This window comes from Zeus faber (assembly GCF_960531495.2).
Source record: "Zeus faber genome assembly, chromosome: 14".
NCBI lineage: Eukaryota > Metazoa > Chordata > Actinopteri > Zeiformes > Zeidae > Zeus > Zeus faber.
This window is the reverse complement of record NC_137200.1, coordinates 8,737,828-8,754,842: the sequence shown is the minus strand read 5'-3', so window position 1 is coordinate 8,754,842 and position 17,015 is coordinate 8,737,828.

The window sequence follows — 17,015 nt, the reverse complement described above, 5'->3', positions numbered from 1 at the left end:
TTGTCATCCGCAAGCCTCAGTGTCTGTGAAGATCTGCCAGATGTCTTGTCATCTGCCCTATGGATGATTCAGTTCAGACTCATTCCATCTTTTCTGTCTTTCCCCAGCTTTCACTCAGCTTTCACTCAGCATAGTAAAAGAGAGGAAGAAAGAAAAAAGAAAAAGAACAACAGAAGAGTTCAATGCCTTAGGCTCACTCTAAATTCTTATACACACTGTAATACAATTCAGTGTGACATACATTATCAGCTTTTTATTTTGCGCACACTTGAAATAAAGCAATGGTTACTTTTAATCATGCAATGCATTTAAAGTCCAAAGAGTATATTAGTCAATCTGATATCACCTTTAATTAGTTATTTTTATTCTATTTATCTATTTATTTTTATTTTATTTAATTATTTTTATTCTATTTATCTATTTGATTGTATTTTATCCTTTTTATTCTTTCTTCTAACTACTGAGAGAAAAGAGTAGAGAGGGGGCTCACCAGCCCCTCTTGTCAGGAGGAGTTAACTAAATTCCACTCTTGTGTGAAGCACCACCCCTTGCTCCACCTCTTATGTTTAGCAAAGACTTCCAGTATGGACTGGTCGTCAGCGAGTGAACATCCTGTTTTGGCTCCCGTAGGGACAGCCCAGCTCAATGCAGTTACGCACAGTCGTAAATCAAAGCTGTTTTCTCTCAGCAGTCGAAACACAAAACCTCTTTTCTTGCATCAAGAACCAGAGTCTCCCTTCACCCCAACAAGACCATCTGCTCTTTTAACCAGACAGGATTCACAGAAATCACCGCCACACACACCCCAAGCACAAAAAGAAAAAGAAAAAACCCACACGCCAATCAAACAAATCACAAATCCTCCTTCCAATTCAGAGCAGGAGATTTTCTTTTCTTTTCTGGATGTGTTCATGTATGTGTAGGCAGACTGTGGCTCTAGTCCTTCAGAAGGCTCATTTTGTTATCAACTATATAAAGTCCTGTAAAGGTTCATATCCTTTATCAAATGCACAAACGTCCTTGGAAAAAAAGCTCATATATATTTATCAAACGTCCTTAAAGAAAAAGGCTCATATATATTTATCAAAAGTCCTTAAACAGGCTCATATATGTTTATCAACTTTACAAAGTCCGTATACAGGCTCATATATGTTTATCACTAAAGGGGCAAGAAATGTTTTTCTTTATGTATTATTCAACTGCTCACCACATATGTATACCTATTTAATAACACATATATTCTATATCACATACACATACACAAAACATTACACAAAGCTCTTCACATGTGGCACCTTCACACTCACACACACAAAAAGAAAAAAAGAAAAAGATATGTCTGACCAGCAGAACATCTAATCCCCAGAGACTTTAACAGCGCTTAGCTTTATGTTTTAGGTCGACTCATTTATACTTTTCTAATTTCATCAAAATTTTCCCTTTGCCAGACTTTTAAAATTTTACTTTGGCCACACTTTTAACAAATTCTTTTTAATCAGATTCTCTCATCATGCATGTTCACTAGTTCTCCAGAGCAGGTTCTGCCCTGTTTTTCCTCACTTTTCTTTACAAACTTTATTTTTTCATCTTTTGAGCCTTTAACTTGTAACTGTTTTTATTTCACTTTATCCTTTTCATCTTACTTTAGCTCAAACTTTATTTTTCATCTTTAGCCTTTAACTTGTAACTCTTTTTATTTGACTTTATCTTTTTCATCTTACTTTAGGCTTTTAACTTTTATCTCTTTTTCACTTTTCATATTTTTCATCTTACTTTTAGGCTTTTAACTTTTATCTCTTTTTCACTTTACTTTCTTCTTTTTCATCTTTATTCATATAATTTTATTTTGAGTCAATTCCCCTGGCCAGGGTTATTTCCTCTTGTTTTTTCCTACCTAGATTTGACAATATTATATCTTCATTCGGCCAACTTTCACACAGCATTTAATGTACACATGTCTTACTGTTTAACGAGATACGGGCCCTGTCTTCGTTTATCTTGCATGGTTATTTAAATAACTTTTGGCTACTAGTTCTGCCATTCTACAATTACTTTTTATTTCTACTTTCTCAACATCTTTTAAGCCTTTAACTTTTCTCATCTCTATTCTCTTATTTCAACTCTTAACTTTTATTTCTCTCGTCTCTATTCTCTATTTCAACTTTTAATTTTTAACTTTTATTTCTCTCGTCTCTATTCTCTATTTCAACTTAATTCTCTTTTTCTTCACTTAATATTCTCTTATTCCCCTTATTTACGTCTTTTACATCTTAATTAACCCCAATTTAGACGGAAACTCACTTCACACATCAACACATCATCTCCATCCCCGCATAATCTCAGTGTAGTCTCCCTGCCAAAAACATACTGCTCCTAGCCCACATAACAGCTCAATTTTGTGAGAGGTCACTCACCCTGGAGCGGCAGTTCGCTGGAGCAGGCAGCATCGGCAGATGAGGCCCAACAGATCCTGTTCGTGACGCCACTTTGTAGTTTAGTTTCTTGATGGGTGTGATGTGCTGAAGAATGAAGGAGTGACCGCTGACACTGACTTGAATAAAATAATAGTTTTATTACACAAATCAGCATCAAACCAGACTTGCCATGGATGTCCTGGGAGAGACCCGAGCCGGATGGAATCTCTGCCAAGTGACGCTCTGCACTCGCTTTTAAAGCGGTACAAAGATAACATACCACATCTGGTTCCAATCCATAGGTGCCCGCTCAGCCTATATCCTGTCCTAAATGTAAACCTTTCCTCCTCTGGTCGAGCTGGAAGAATCAACAAAATTCCTCTCCCATAGGACCTCTCAATAGACCCATTGTTGTTTTGTTCTTCGTATGACATCAAGGCAATAAATCTAATACTAACATAGTTAATATTATGACCGCACTATATCTCAGCTTTGGCAGCTCAGTAACCAATTCACCTCAAACCTTCCAGACACCTCAACAGAACTCAATATCATCCCCACTGGAAGTGTTCAATCTTATACCTAAATTTGATGTTCTGGAGCTGCCCGCTCCTGAAACCAGTAAGAGGTCACCAGGTTTTAAGTGTCTCTGCCAAATTTGGATTGATATTGATCACCTACGACCGGAATGCTTCTGCCCGGTCTCGAGCCGGAGTCCTTTCGCGTGTTAGGCGAACGTGATAACCACTATACCACAGACACTGATAGCACCTTTGACACACCCGAGGTTACACACCCAAATATATGATGTCAAAACAGGCGAGGCCCTGATGGAGATCCTATCTAATTGGTTTATTTGTCTGTTAGTCTGTCTGTCTTTCTGTTTGCTATCGTAGGAGGCACTTGAAGAGGCCTCTTCCAGTCGGTTGACAGCCGAATTGCAAACAAGTTCCAACCAGTTTCCAGCCAGCTAGATCCTCCAACGGTTCTTAAAACTTGCTGTGTTGGGAAAACGTTCTCTATCATTGATCACAAGTGGCATTTCGAGAGAAGAAGCTTGGACTTGCATCCCTTTGAATAATGCTGTCACAGAGCAGCGCTCTGCTGAATCTAGTGGAATTAAAACAGGTGTTACATTTCTCAGTCAATTATGGAATGACATTGATCACATACGAGTATGCAGTAGGTATGTTTCCGCCCAGTTTTGAAAAGGGGACCTTTTGCGTGTAAAGCGAACGTGATAACCACTACACTACAGAAACTGATACACCCTTTCTGACACCCTAAGGTTGGTGCCGGATACCACAGGACACCTTGAGAAGTCTTGTGCAGTCCATGCCTGTTTTGCTGGCACGAGGTGAAGCTACAAGATATTTGTGGTTATAATTGGTCGTTTTAATGTTTTGGCTGAACAGTGGACATCACTGCTTGTTGCTGTCCTGGCAGTTCAAATATCCCTGAAGAAGGGCTTTAACAATCGTTCCAAGATGGTGGAGTGTAGACACAAAAGAAGAGGGAGGTTCCTCCAATGATTCTTAGAACTTCTTACCATGGGAAAACATGTTCTTTTTACATTTCCCCGCCGAATTTAGATTGATATTGATCACATACGACTTTAAGATGGAGATGTTTCCGCCCGGTTTCGAACCAGGGACCTTTCGCGTGTGAAGCGAACGTGATTACCACTACACTACGGAAACTGAAAATACGTTACAGACACCCTAGGTCTGGTGCTGGATACCACAGGACACCTGTTTTGGTGGCACTAAGTGGAGCGACAAGATATTTGTGGTTATAAGTGGTTGTTTTGGCTGATCAGTGGACGTCATAGCGGTTTAAATATCGCTGAACAGGGGCTTTTACAATCGTTCCTGGATGATGGAGTGTAGACACAAATGGAGAGGGGGGTTCCTCCGATGGTTCTTAGAACTTCTTTCCGTGTGGAAACATGTTTTTTCAATTCTGCCCGCTCCTGAAACCAGTAAGAGCTCAACAGGTTTTGAGTTTCTGCGCCAAATTTGGATTGATATTAATCACCTACGACTATAAGATCGCAATGTTTCTGCCCGGTCTCGAGCCAGGGTCCTTTCGCGTGTTAGGCGAACGTGATAACCACTACACCACAGAAACTGATAGCACCTTTGGCACACCCGAATATATGACGTCATAACAGGCGAGGCCCTGATGGAGATCCTATCCAATTGGTTTATTTGTCTGTTAGTCTGTCTGTCTTCTATAGTAGGAGGCACTTGAAGAGGCCTCTTCCAGACTGTAAACAGAGCCATTTTTTTTTCAATTGCAGTGTGCACCATGAGATGGCGCTAACTTCACGAAAAACACAATCACATTCCAGAGAGCGATTTCAGATTTTCACTCATAACCTGAGATATTGTCCTTGAACCATCATTTCTCAAAACAAATTTTTTTTTGGTCGCCATAATGAGAACAGGTCTTTATGACTTATTTTAATCTACATGTTGCACAGGTGTTTAATTTCAAAAGGGGAGCAGTTTTTTTATTTACTTTTTGAAAATTACAAAGTTCAATGGCTTTTAATGGAGCACTCAAGCTGGGTCAATGTAATTATAGTTTCAAGTTTATTGTCAAATACTTGTTAACAATGCAGGCATCACTACCAGTAAGGAGATTCTTGGTCTCAGAGCCGACTCAACTTTACATAATACAGTGGTTCAAAAAAGTATTTAGTCAGCCACCAATTGTGAAAGTTCTTCCACTTGAAAATATGAGAGAGGCCTGTTATTTTCATCATAGGTATACCTCAACTATAAGAGGCAAAATGAGAAAAAAAAAATCCAGAAAATCACATTGTCTGATTTTTAAAGAATTTATTTGCAAATTATGGTATGGTATTAAGTACTTAGTCAATAACAAAAGTTAATCTCAATACTTTGTTATATACCCTTTGTTTCCAATGACAGAGGTCAAACGTTTTCTGTAAGTCTTCACAAGGTTTTCACACACTGTTGCTGGTATTTTGGCCCATTCCTCCATGCAGATCTCCTCTAGAGCAGTGATGTTTTGGGGCTGTCACTGGGCAACACGGACTTTCAACTCCCTCCAAAGATTTTCTATGGGGTTGAGATCTGGAGACTGGCTAGGCCACTCCAGGACCTTGAAATGCTTCTTACGAAGCCACTCCTTTGTTGCCCGGGCGGTGTGTTTGGGATCATTCTCATGCTGAAAGAACCAGCCACGTTTCATCTTCAATGCCCTTGCTGATGGAAGGAGGTTTTTACTCAAAATCTCACGCTACATGGCCCCATTCATTCTTTCCTTTACATGGATCAGTCGTCCAGGTCCCTTTGCAGAAAAACGGCCCCAAAGCATGATGTTTCCACCCCTGTGCTTCACAGTAGGTATCGTGTTCTTTGGATGCAACTCAGCGTTCTTTCTCCTCCAAACACGACAAGTTGAGTTTTTACCAAAAAGTTCTATTTTGGTTTCATCTGACCATATGACATTCTCCCAATCCTCTTCTGGATCATCCAAATGCTCTCTAGTAAACTTCAGACAGGCCTGAACATGTACTGGCTTAACAGGGGGGCGCGTCTGGCACTGCAGGATTTGAGTCCCTGGCGGCGTAGTGTGTTACTGATGGTAGCCTTTGTTACTTTGGTCCCAGCTCTCTGCAGGTCATTCACTAGGTCCCCCCGTGTGGTTCTGTGATGTTTGCTCACTGTTCTTGTTATCATTTTGACCCCACGGGGTGAGATCTTGCGTGGAGCCCCAGATCGAGGGAGATTATCAGTGGTCTTGTATGTCTTCCATTTTCTAATAATTGCTCCCACAGTTGATTTCTTCACAACAAGCTGCTTAACTTTTGCAGATTCAGTCTTCCCAGCCTGGTGCAGGTCTACAATTTTGTTTCTTGTGTCCTTTGACAGCTCTCTGGTCTTGGCCATAGTGGAGTTTGGAGTGTGACTTTTTGAGGTTGTGGACAGGTGTCTTTTATACTGATAACGAGTTCAAACAGGTGCTATTAATACAGGTAACGAGTGGAGGACAGAGGAGCCTCTTAAAGAAAAAGTTACAGGTCTGTGAAAGCCAGAATTCTTGCTTGTTTGTAGGTGACCAAATACTTATTTTACCGAGGAATTTACCAATGAATTCATTAAAAATCCTACAATGTGATTTCCTGGATTCTTTCCCCCCATTCTGTCTCTCATAGTCGAAGTGTACCTATGATGAAAATTACAGGCCTCTCTCATCTTTTCAAGTGGGAGAACTTGCACAATTGGTGGCTGACTAAATACTTTTTTGCCCCACTGTACGCAAATTAAGGGTGAATAGTATCTAAGAACAGAATTTAAAGAGCATTTAAACAGATAATTTTTTAACTAGATTTTCAAATCAAAAATGGAAAGATGTAGTGTAGTCTATGTAATATGAAGGTATTTACCTAAATGAAAGACAAAATAAATATAAATATATAAATATAAATTCTTCATAGTTATTATTGTACTCATCATCATTGATACCATTTTACTATGAAAATGTTTCACAGATTTTTATATATCTGCAAGGTCAAAGTTACTAGAATCCACAACTGTAAACACGACCTCCCTCCAGTCCCAAATGTGAGAATCTCTACTGCAGAATTTCTAATAGTGGGGGACTGCGGTCGGGTTCTCCCCCGAACATGTGTTCAATGGAAACTTGATTCAGGGATTCTACTGTCATGGTGAAGCTTCAGGGGCGGATTTAACAGCTGTAAGTATCACATGCTTTGAGGAGTAAAAACTTTCAACTGTTAATGTACGTGTGGAGGTGCAGGTGGTTGTTTATGTATGTATTATAATGATTACATTTGTCTATCCGTTAATACAGAAGTGCATTTTTTTCATGTTGGGTGTTGTTTGTTTGAGTTTTGTTTTTCATTCTGTTTTTATTTCATAATACTTCAGGTTCGTTCAAGATCATACTGCTTTCAATTTTGAGCATTTATATTCCATTATGCTGCCATATTTTATCATTTTTTTTATGGTACGCAGTTAACTGTGAGTTTGTATTGTGTATTTCACCCATTTCACATATATTGTCAATTTCTTTTTTATATTTGGATTTTCATATTTTATTCTATTGTTATGACTGCCTATTGTTTTGATGTGAGCAGCTGCTACATTGCAATTTCCCTAAAGTTTCTGTGGGTCAGTCTATCTATCTATATGACACTTGTTTGCCTCATAATATACAAGCATGTTGGATGAAATTTATGTATGTACATTTATATGTCTGTCTGTACTGCTGCACACATCACATACCTCCACATAAACCGATCAGCCAGCACATTAAATCCACTACTCAGTTTGTATGCAGAGGATATTTTGTTGTATTTACAGAACCCAATATCATCCCCACTGGAAGTGTTCAATCTTATACCTAAATTTGATGTTCAAGGTGTAAACTTGAAGTTGGTCCAACACTCTGAAATGAAACAACAAACAGCGACGTTTCAAACATTTTCTCTTTGCGATCGGTCTGTTTAAAGGAATTATTTTAGAAGGCAGCGGTGCATTATGGGAAACAGGGGAAATAATTCATCTATCCTTCCGATTATTATGATCAATTATTTGAATTAGTGGTCCTGGACCATCCGTTAGGTGTTGTCGTGTTACGACGGGGACAGTTTATCAGGGATCCAACCTACCAAGGTCACACCTCATCTGCAATTTCATAAATAGACTTGAACAGGTAGTAAAGAAGCTCAGCGAGCCCGAAGCCATAGCTACAAGTCCAACGATGGATACCATACAGAAATGTATTGTCCAAAACAATGTATTCATCCCTTTAATAGCTCAGCCCCTCACGCCTCAGCTTTGAAATCCAAGCTACATTTTGCTTTTCTAAGTCTTCTGATTTAAGCATCATCGACAATTTCTACAAGGCATTCAAGCCACCATGAACAGCATGTTTGGTAATGTGGACATTCGGAAAGCGGAACTTGTGATTTCAGCTGGCCCATTGGCGGACAAGTTCCTGATCGTAACCCGCAGTGACTAAAGCTTTCCCTGACCGGGAATCGAACCCGGGCCGCGGCGGTGAGAGCGCCGAATCCTAGCCACTAGACCATCAGGGATCCAACTGACTGAGGTCACCCTCATCAGCAATTGCATAAATAGAAGGGAAATGGGGCAAAGAAGCTGACTCTAATCCTAACCCAAACCCCTAACCCCTCACCCTAACCCATGGCTACAAGTCCAGCGATGGATACCGTACAGAAATGTTGTGATGTCTCATCCCTCCGATAGCTCAGCTGAGCATAGTTCAGCAGAGGAGAAAGAAGGCAGCCTTGAGGGGACCCGGTGCTGATGGTCCGGGAGTCAGATCATTTTTTTTCCCAGCTTCATGTACTGCTTCCTGTCAGGCAGGAAGTCTGTGATCCACCTGCAGGTGGAGTCAGGCACACTCAGCTGGCAAAGCTTGTCCAGCAGAAGAGCCCGAATGATTGAAATCTGAAATCCCAAATCCACAAACAGGATCCTGGTGTAGGTTCCTGAGGAGTCCAGGTGCTGGAGGATGAAGTGGAGGGCCAAGTTTACTGCATCGTCTACAGACCTGTAGGTGAACCACAGGGGCTCCACGAGAGGGTCTGTGACGGATTTGAGGTAGGAAAGCACAAGGCGTTCAAAAGACTTTATCACCACATTTGAAGTCTATAAATTATTATTATCTTTAACTACGCAACAGTAAAATAGACAATATTCTTTCTTTTTGGACACGATAGCCATACATATAAAACAAACAGTGATGATTCTTTATAGTTATTATTATACTCATCATCATTGATGCCATTTTACTATGAAAATGTTTCACAGATTTTTATATATCTGCAAGGTCATAGTTACTAGAATCCACAACTGTAGACACAACCTCTCTACGGTCCCAAACGTGAGAATCTCTACTGCAGAATTTCTAGTAGTGGGGAACTGCGGTCGGGTTCTCCCCCGAACATGTGTTCAATGGAAACTTGATTCAGGGATTCTACTGTCATGGTGAAGCTTCAGGGGCGGATTTAACAGCTGTAAGTATCACATGCTTTGAGGAGTAAAAACTTTCAACTGTTAATGTACGTGTGGAGGTGCAGGTGGTTGTTTATGTATGTATTATAATGATTACATTTGTCTATCCGTTAATACAGAAGTGTATTTTTTTCGTGTTGTTTGTTTGAGTTTTGTTTTTCATTCTGTTTTTATTTCATAATACTTCAGGTTTGTTCAAGATCATACTGCTTTCAATTTTGAGCATTTATATTCCATTATGCTGCCATATTTTATCATTTTTTTATGGTACGCAGTTAACTGTGAGTTTGTATTGTATATTTCACCCTTTTCACATATATTGTCAATTTCTTTTTTATATTTGGATTTTCATATTTTACTCTATTGTTATGACTGCCTATTGTTTTGATGTGAGCTGCTGCCACATTGCAATTTCCCGACAGTTTCTGTGGGTCAGTCAATCTATCTATATGACACTTGTTTGCCTTATAATATACAAGCATGTTGGATGAAATTTATGTATGTACATTTATATGTCTGTCTGTACTGCTGCACACATCACATACCTCCACATAAACCGATCAGCCAGCACATTGAATCCACTACTCAGTTTGTATGCAGAGGATATTTTGTTGTATTTACAGAACTCAATATCATCCCCACTGGAAGTGTTCAATCTTATACCTAAATTTGATGTTCTGGAGCTGCCCGCTCCTGAAACCAGTAAGAGGTCACCAGGTTTTAAGTGTCTCTGCCAAATTTGGATTGATATTGATCACCTACGACCGGAAGTCTTCTGCCCGGTCTCGAGCCGGAGTCCTTTCGCGTGTTAAGCGAACGTGATAACCACTACACCACAGACACTGATAGCACCTTTGACACACCCGAGGTTACACACCCGAATATATGATGTCAAAACAGGCGAGGCCCTGATGGAGATCCTATCTAATTGGTTTATTTGTCTGTTAGTCTGTCTGTCTTTCTGTTTGCTATCGTAGGAGGCACTTGAAGAGGCCTCTTCCAGTCGGTTGACAGCCGAATTGCAAACAAGTTCCAACCAGTTTCCAGCCAGCTAGATCCTCCAACGGTTCTTAAAACTTGCTGTGTTGGGAAAACGTTCTCTATCATTGATCACAAGTGGCTTTCGAGAGAAGAAGCTTGGACTTGCAACCCTTTGAATAATGCTGTCACAGAGCAGCGCTCTGCTGAATCTAGTGGAATTAAAACAGGTGTTACATTTCTCAGTCAATTATGGAATGACATTGATCACATACGAGTATGCAGTAGGTATGTTTCCGCCCAGTTTTGAACAGGGGACCTTTCACGTGTATAGCGAACGTGATAACCACTACACTACAGAAACTGATACACCCTTTCTGACACCCTAATTGGTCGTTTTAATGTTTTGGCTGAACAGTGGACGTCACTGCTTGTTGCTGTCCTGGCAGTTCAAATATCCCTGAAGAAGGGCTTTAACAGTCGTTCCAAGATGGTGGAGTGTAGACACAGAAGAAGAGGGAGGTTCCTCCAATGATTCTTAGAACTTCTTGCCATGGGAAAACATGTTCTTTCTCAGTTTCCCCGCCAAATTTGGATTGATATTGATCACATACGACTTTATGATGGAGATGTTTCCGCCCGGTTTCGAACCAGGGACCTTTCGCGTGTGAAGCGAACGTGATTACCACTACACTACGGAAACTGAAAGTACGTTACAGACACCCTAGGTCTGGTGCTGGATACCACAGGACACCTGTTTTGGTGGCACTAAGTGGAGCGACAAGATATTTGTGGTTATAAGTGGTTGTTTTGGCTGATCAGTGGACGTCATAGCGGTTTAAATATCGCTGAACGGGGGCTTTTACAATCGTTCCTGGATGATGGAGTGTAGACACAAATGGAGAGGGTGGTTCCTCCGATGGTTCTTAGAACATCTTTCCGTGTGGAAACATGTTTTTTCAATTCTGCCCGCTCCTGAAACCAGTAAGAGCTCAACAGGATTTGAGTTTCTGCGCCAAATTTGGATTGATATTAATCACCTACGACTATAAGATCGCAATGTTTCTGCCCGGTCTCGAGCCGGGGTCCTTCGCGTGTTACGCAAACGTGATAACCACTACACCACAGAAACTGATAGCACCTTTGGCACACCCGAATATATGACGTCATAACAGGCGAGGCCCTGATGGAGATCCTATCCAATTGGTTTATTTGTCTGTTAGTCTGTCTGTCTTCTATAGTAGGAGGCACTTGAAGAGGCCTCTTCCAGTCGGTTGACAGCCGCATTCCAAAAAAGTTCCAGCCAGTTTCCAGCCAGCCACCATGTGCTCCCCACCCGGTTGCCATTACCCCCCCCCAGTCCTCATGTGTCATGATAGGGCGTGTTTAATTTTGACTGTAAACACAGCCATTTTTTCAATTGCAGTGTGCACCATGAGATGGCGCTAACTTCACGAAAAACACAATCACATTCCAGAGAGCGATTTCAGATTTTCACTCATCACCTGAGATATTGTCCTTGAACCATCATTTCTCAAAACAAATTTTTTTTGGTCGCCATAATGAGAACAGGTCTTTATGACTTATTTTAATCTACATGTTGCACAGGTGTTTAATTTCAAAAGGGGAGCAGTTTTTTTATTTACTTTTTGAAAATTACAAAGTTCTATGGCTTTTAATGGAGCACTCAAACTGGGTCAATGTAATTATAGTTTCAAGTTTATTGTCAAATACTTGTTAACAATGCAGGCATCACTACCAGTAAGGAGATTCTTGGTCTCAGAGCCGACTCAACTTTACATAATACAGTGGTGCAAAAAAGTATTTAGTCAGCCACCAATTGTGCAAGTTCTTCCACTTGAAAATATGAGAGAGGCCTGTTATTTTCATCATAGGTATACCTCAACTATGAGAGGCAAAATGAGAAAAAAAAAATCCAGAAAATCACATTGTCTGATTTTTAAAGAATTTATTTGCAAATTATGGTATGGTATTAAGTATTTGGTCAATAACAAAAGTTAATCTCAATACTTTGTTATATACCCTTTGTTTGCAATAACAGAGGTCAAACGTTTTCTGGAAGTCTTCACAAGTTTTTCACACACTGTTGCTGGTATTTTGGCCCATTCCTCCATGCAGATCTCCTCTAGAGCAGTGATGTTTTGGGGCTGTCGCTGGGCAACACGGACTTTCAACTCCCTCTAAAGATTTTCTATGGGGTTGAGATCTGGAGACTGGCTAGGCCACTCCAGGACCTTGAAATGCTTCTTACGAAGCCACTCCTTTGTTGCCCGGGCGGTGTGTTTGGGATCATTCTCATGCTGAAAGAACCAGCCACGTTTCATCTTCAATGCCCTTGCTGATGGAAGGAGGTTTTCACTCAAAATCTCACGATACATGGCCCCATTCATTCTTTCCTTTACATGGATCAGTCGTCCAGGTCCCTTTGCAGAGAAACAGCCCCAAAGCATGATGTTTCCACCCCTGTGCTTCACAGTAGGTATCGTGTTCTTTGGATGCAACTCAGCTTTCTTTCTCCTCCAAACACGACAAGTTGAGTTTTTACCAAAAAGTTCTATTTTGGTTTCATCTGACCATATGACATTCTCCCAATCCTCTTCTGGATCATCCAAATGCTCTCTAGTAAACTTCAGACGGGCCTGAACATGTACTGGCTTAAGCAGGGGGGCACGTCTGGCACTGCAGGATTTGAGTACCTGGCGGCGTAGTGTGTTACTGATGGTAGCCTTTGTTACTTTGGTCCCAGCTCTCTGCAGGTCATTCACTAGGTCCCCCCGTGTGGTTCTGTGATGTTTGCTCACTGTTCTTGTGATCATTTTGACCCCACGGGGTGAGATCTTGCGTGGAGCCCCAGATCGAGGGAGATTATCAGTGGTCTTGTATGTCTTCCATTTTCTAATAATTGCTCCCACAGTTGATTTCTTCACAACAAGCTGCTTAACTTTTGCAGATTCAGTCTTCCCAGCCTGGTGCAGGTCTACAATTTTGTTTCTTGTGTCCTTTGACAGCTCTCTGGTCTTGGCCATAGTGGAGTTTGGAGTGTGACTGTTTGAGGTTGTGGACAGGTGTCTTTTATACTGATAACGAGTTCAAACAGGTGCTATTAATACAGGTAACGAGTGGAGGACAGAGGAGCCTCTTAAAGAAAAAGTTACAGGTCTGTGAAAGCCAGAAATCTTGCTTGTTTGTAGGTGACCAAATACTTATTTTACCGAGGAATTTACCAATTAATTCATTAAAAATCCTACAATGTGATTTTCTGGATTCTTTCCCCCCATTCTGTCTCTCATAGTCGAAGTGTACCTATGATGAAAATTACAGGCCTCTCTCATCTTTTCAAGTGGGAGAACTTGCACAATTGGTGGCTTACTAAATACTTTTTTGCCCCACTGTACGCAAATTAAGGGTGAATAGTATCTAAGAACAGAATTTAAAGAGCATTTAAACAGATAATTTTTTAACTAGATTTTCAAATCAAAAATGGAAAGATGTGGTGTAGTCGATGTAATATGAAGGTATTTACCTAAATGAAAGACAAAATAAATAGAAATATATAAATATAAATTCTTCATAGTTATTATTGTACTCATCATCATTGATACCATTTTACTATGAAAATGTTTCACAGATTTTTATATATCTGCAAGGTCAAAGTTACTAGAATCCACAACTGTAAACACGACCTCCCTCCAGTCCCAAATGTGAGAATCTCTACTGCAGAATTTCTAATAGTGGGGGACTGCGGTCGGGTTCTCCCCCGAACATGTGTTCAATGGAAACTTGATTCAGGGATTCTACTGTCATGGTGAAGCTTCAGGGGCGGATTTAACAGCTGTAAGTATCACTTGCTTTGAGGAGTAAAAACTTTCAACTGTTAATGTACGTGTGGAGGTGCAGGTGGTTGTTTATGTATGTATTATAATGATCACATTTGTCTATCCGTTAATACAGAAGTGTATTTTTTTCATGTTGGGTGTTGTTTGTTTGAGTTTTGTTTTTCATTCTGTTTTTATTTCATAATACTTCAGGTTCGTTCAAGATCATACTGCTTTCAATTTTGAGCATTTATATTCCATTATGCTGCCATATTTTATCATTTTTTGATCGTACGCAGTTAACTGTGAGTTTGTATTGTATATTTCACCCATTTCACATATATTGTCAATTTCTTTTGTATATTTGGATTTTCATGTTTTATTCTATTGTTATGACTGCCTATTGTTTTGATGTGAGCTGCTGCCACATTGCAATTTCCCGACAGTTTCTGTGGGTCAGTCTATCTATCTATATGACACTTGTTTGCCTTATAATATACAAGCATGTTGGAAGAAATTTATGTATGTACATTTATGTCTGTCTGTACTGCTGCACACATCACATACCTCCACATAAACCGATCAGCCAGCACATTAAATCCACTACTCAGGTAGTATGCAGAGGATATTTGGTTGTATTTACAGAACCCAATATCATCCCCACTGGAAGTGTTCAATCTTATACCTAAATTTGATGTTCATGTGTAAACTTGAAGTTGATCCAACACTCTGAAATGAAACAACAAACAGCGACGTTTCAAACATTTTCTCTTTGCGATCGGTCTGTTTAAAGGAATTCTTTTAGAAGGCAGCGGTGCATTATGGGATAAACAGGGGAAATGATGAATCTGTCCTTCCGATTATTATGACAAATTATTTGAATTAATGGTCCTGGACCCTCCGTGGGGGGTTGCGTTTTACGACCGGGACAGTTTCTACCTGAAAATATTCTTGTTCACATGTGAGAACCGTGCGGCAGACCGACATGCGGCAGAATGCCTAACCTGTGCTGTCCTTGTACAACTCATACTTACCTGGTAGGGGAGACACCATGATCATGAAGGTGGTTCACCCAGGGCGAGGCTCAGCCATTGCACTCCGGTCGTAATGACCCCTGCGAATTCTCCAAATGTGGGAATCTCGACTGCATATTTTCTGGTAGTGGGGGACTGCATTCGCGCTCTCCCCTGGTCAGCTGTTAAATGAAATCATAACAGTGGTTCTCAGGAACTTGACACATACTTGGCATGGATCGAGAGAGTGAACCATAAATATTTGATTGATTCATCTGGAATTAAATCGACACACTGTTTAGAACACAATTTAATCTTACTGTACTTCTAATCTCTTTATCTTAAAAAGCACAAAAAGGAGATCTTTTTCAAAATGTGAATCTTTATGCAAAACAATCAACACAACAGTAGATTTTTCTTTGTTGAAGTCGATAAATTATCTCTAACTGCGCGGTCTGTTTAAAGGAATTCTTTTAGAAGGCAGCGGTGCATTATGGGAAACAGGGGAAATAATTCATCTATCCTTCCGATTATTATGATCAATTATTTGAATTAGTGGTCCTGGACCATCCGTTAGGTGTTGTCGTGTTACGACAGGGACAGTTTATCAGGGATCCAACCTACCATGGTCACCCTCATCTGCAATTTCATAAATAGACTTGAACAGGTAGCAAAGAAGCTGAGCGAGCCCGAAGCCATAGCTACAAGTCCAACGATGGATACCACACAGAAATGCAATGCTTTTCATCCCTTTAATAGCTCAGCCCCTCACGCCTCAGCTTTGAAATCCAAGCTACATTTTGCTTTACTAAGTCTTCTGATTTAAGCATCATCGACAATTTCTACAAGGCATTCAAGCCACCATTAATAGCATGTTTGGTAATGTGGACATTCCTCAAGTGGAACTGGTGATTTCAGCTGGCCCATTGGCGGACAAGTTCCTGATCCTAACCCGCAGTGACTAAAGCTTTCCCTGACCAGAATCGAACCCGGGCTGCGGCGGTGAAAGCGCCGAATCCTAGCCACTAGACCATCAGGGATCCAACTGACTGAGGTCACCCTCATCAGCAATGGCATAAATAGAAGGGAACATGGTGCATAGAAGCTGACTCTAATCCTAACCCAAACCCCTTACCCCTCACCCTAACCCATGGCTACAAGTCCAGCGATGGATACCGTACAGAAATGTTGTGATGTGTCATCCCTCCGATAGCTCAGCTGAGCATAGTTCAGCAGAGGAGAAAGAAGGAACCCTTGAGGGGACCCGGTGCTGATGGTCCGGGAGTCGGATAATTTTTTTTCCCAGCTTCATGTACTGCTTCCTGTCAGGCAGGAAGTCTGTGATCCACCTGCAGGTGGAGTCAGGCACACTCAGCTGGGAAAGCTTGTCCGGCAGAAGAGCCCGAATGATTGAAATCTGAAATCCCAAATCCACAAACAGGATCCTGGTGTAGGTTCCTGAGGAGTCCAGGTTCTGGAGGATGAAGTGGAGGGCCAAGTTTACTGCATCGTCTACAGACCTGTGGGTGAACTGCAGGGGGTTCAGTAGAGGGTCTGTGATGGATTTGAGGTAGGAAAGCACAAGGCGTTCAAAAGACTTTATCACCACATTTGAAGTCTATAAATTATTATTATCTTTAACATACTCCACAGTAAAATAGACAATATTCTTTCTTTTAGGACACGATAGCCATACATATAAAACAAACAGTGATGATTCTTTATAGTTATTAT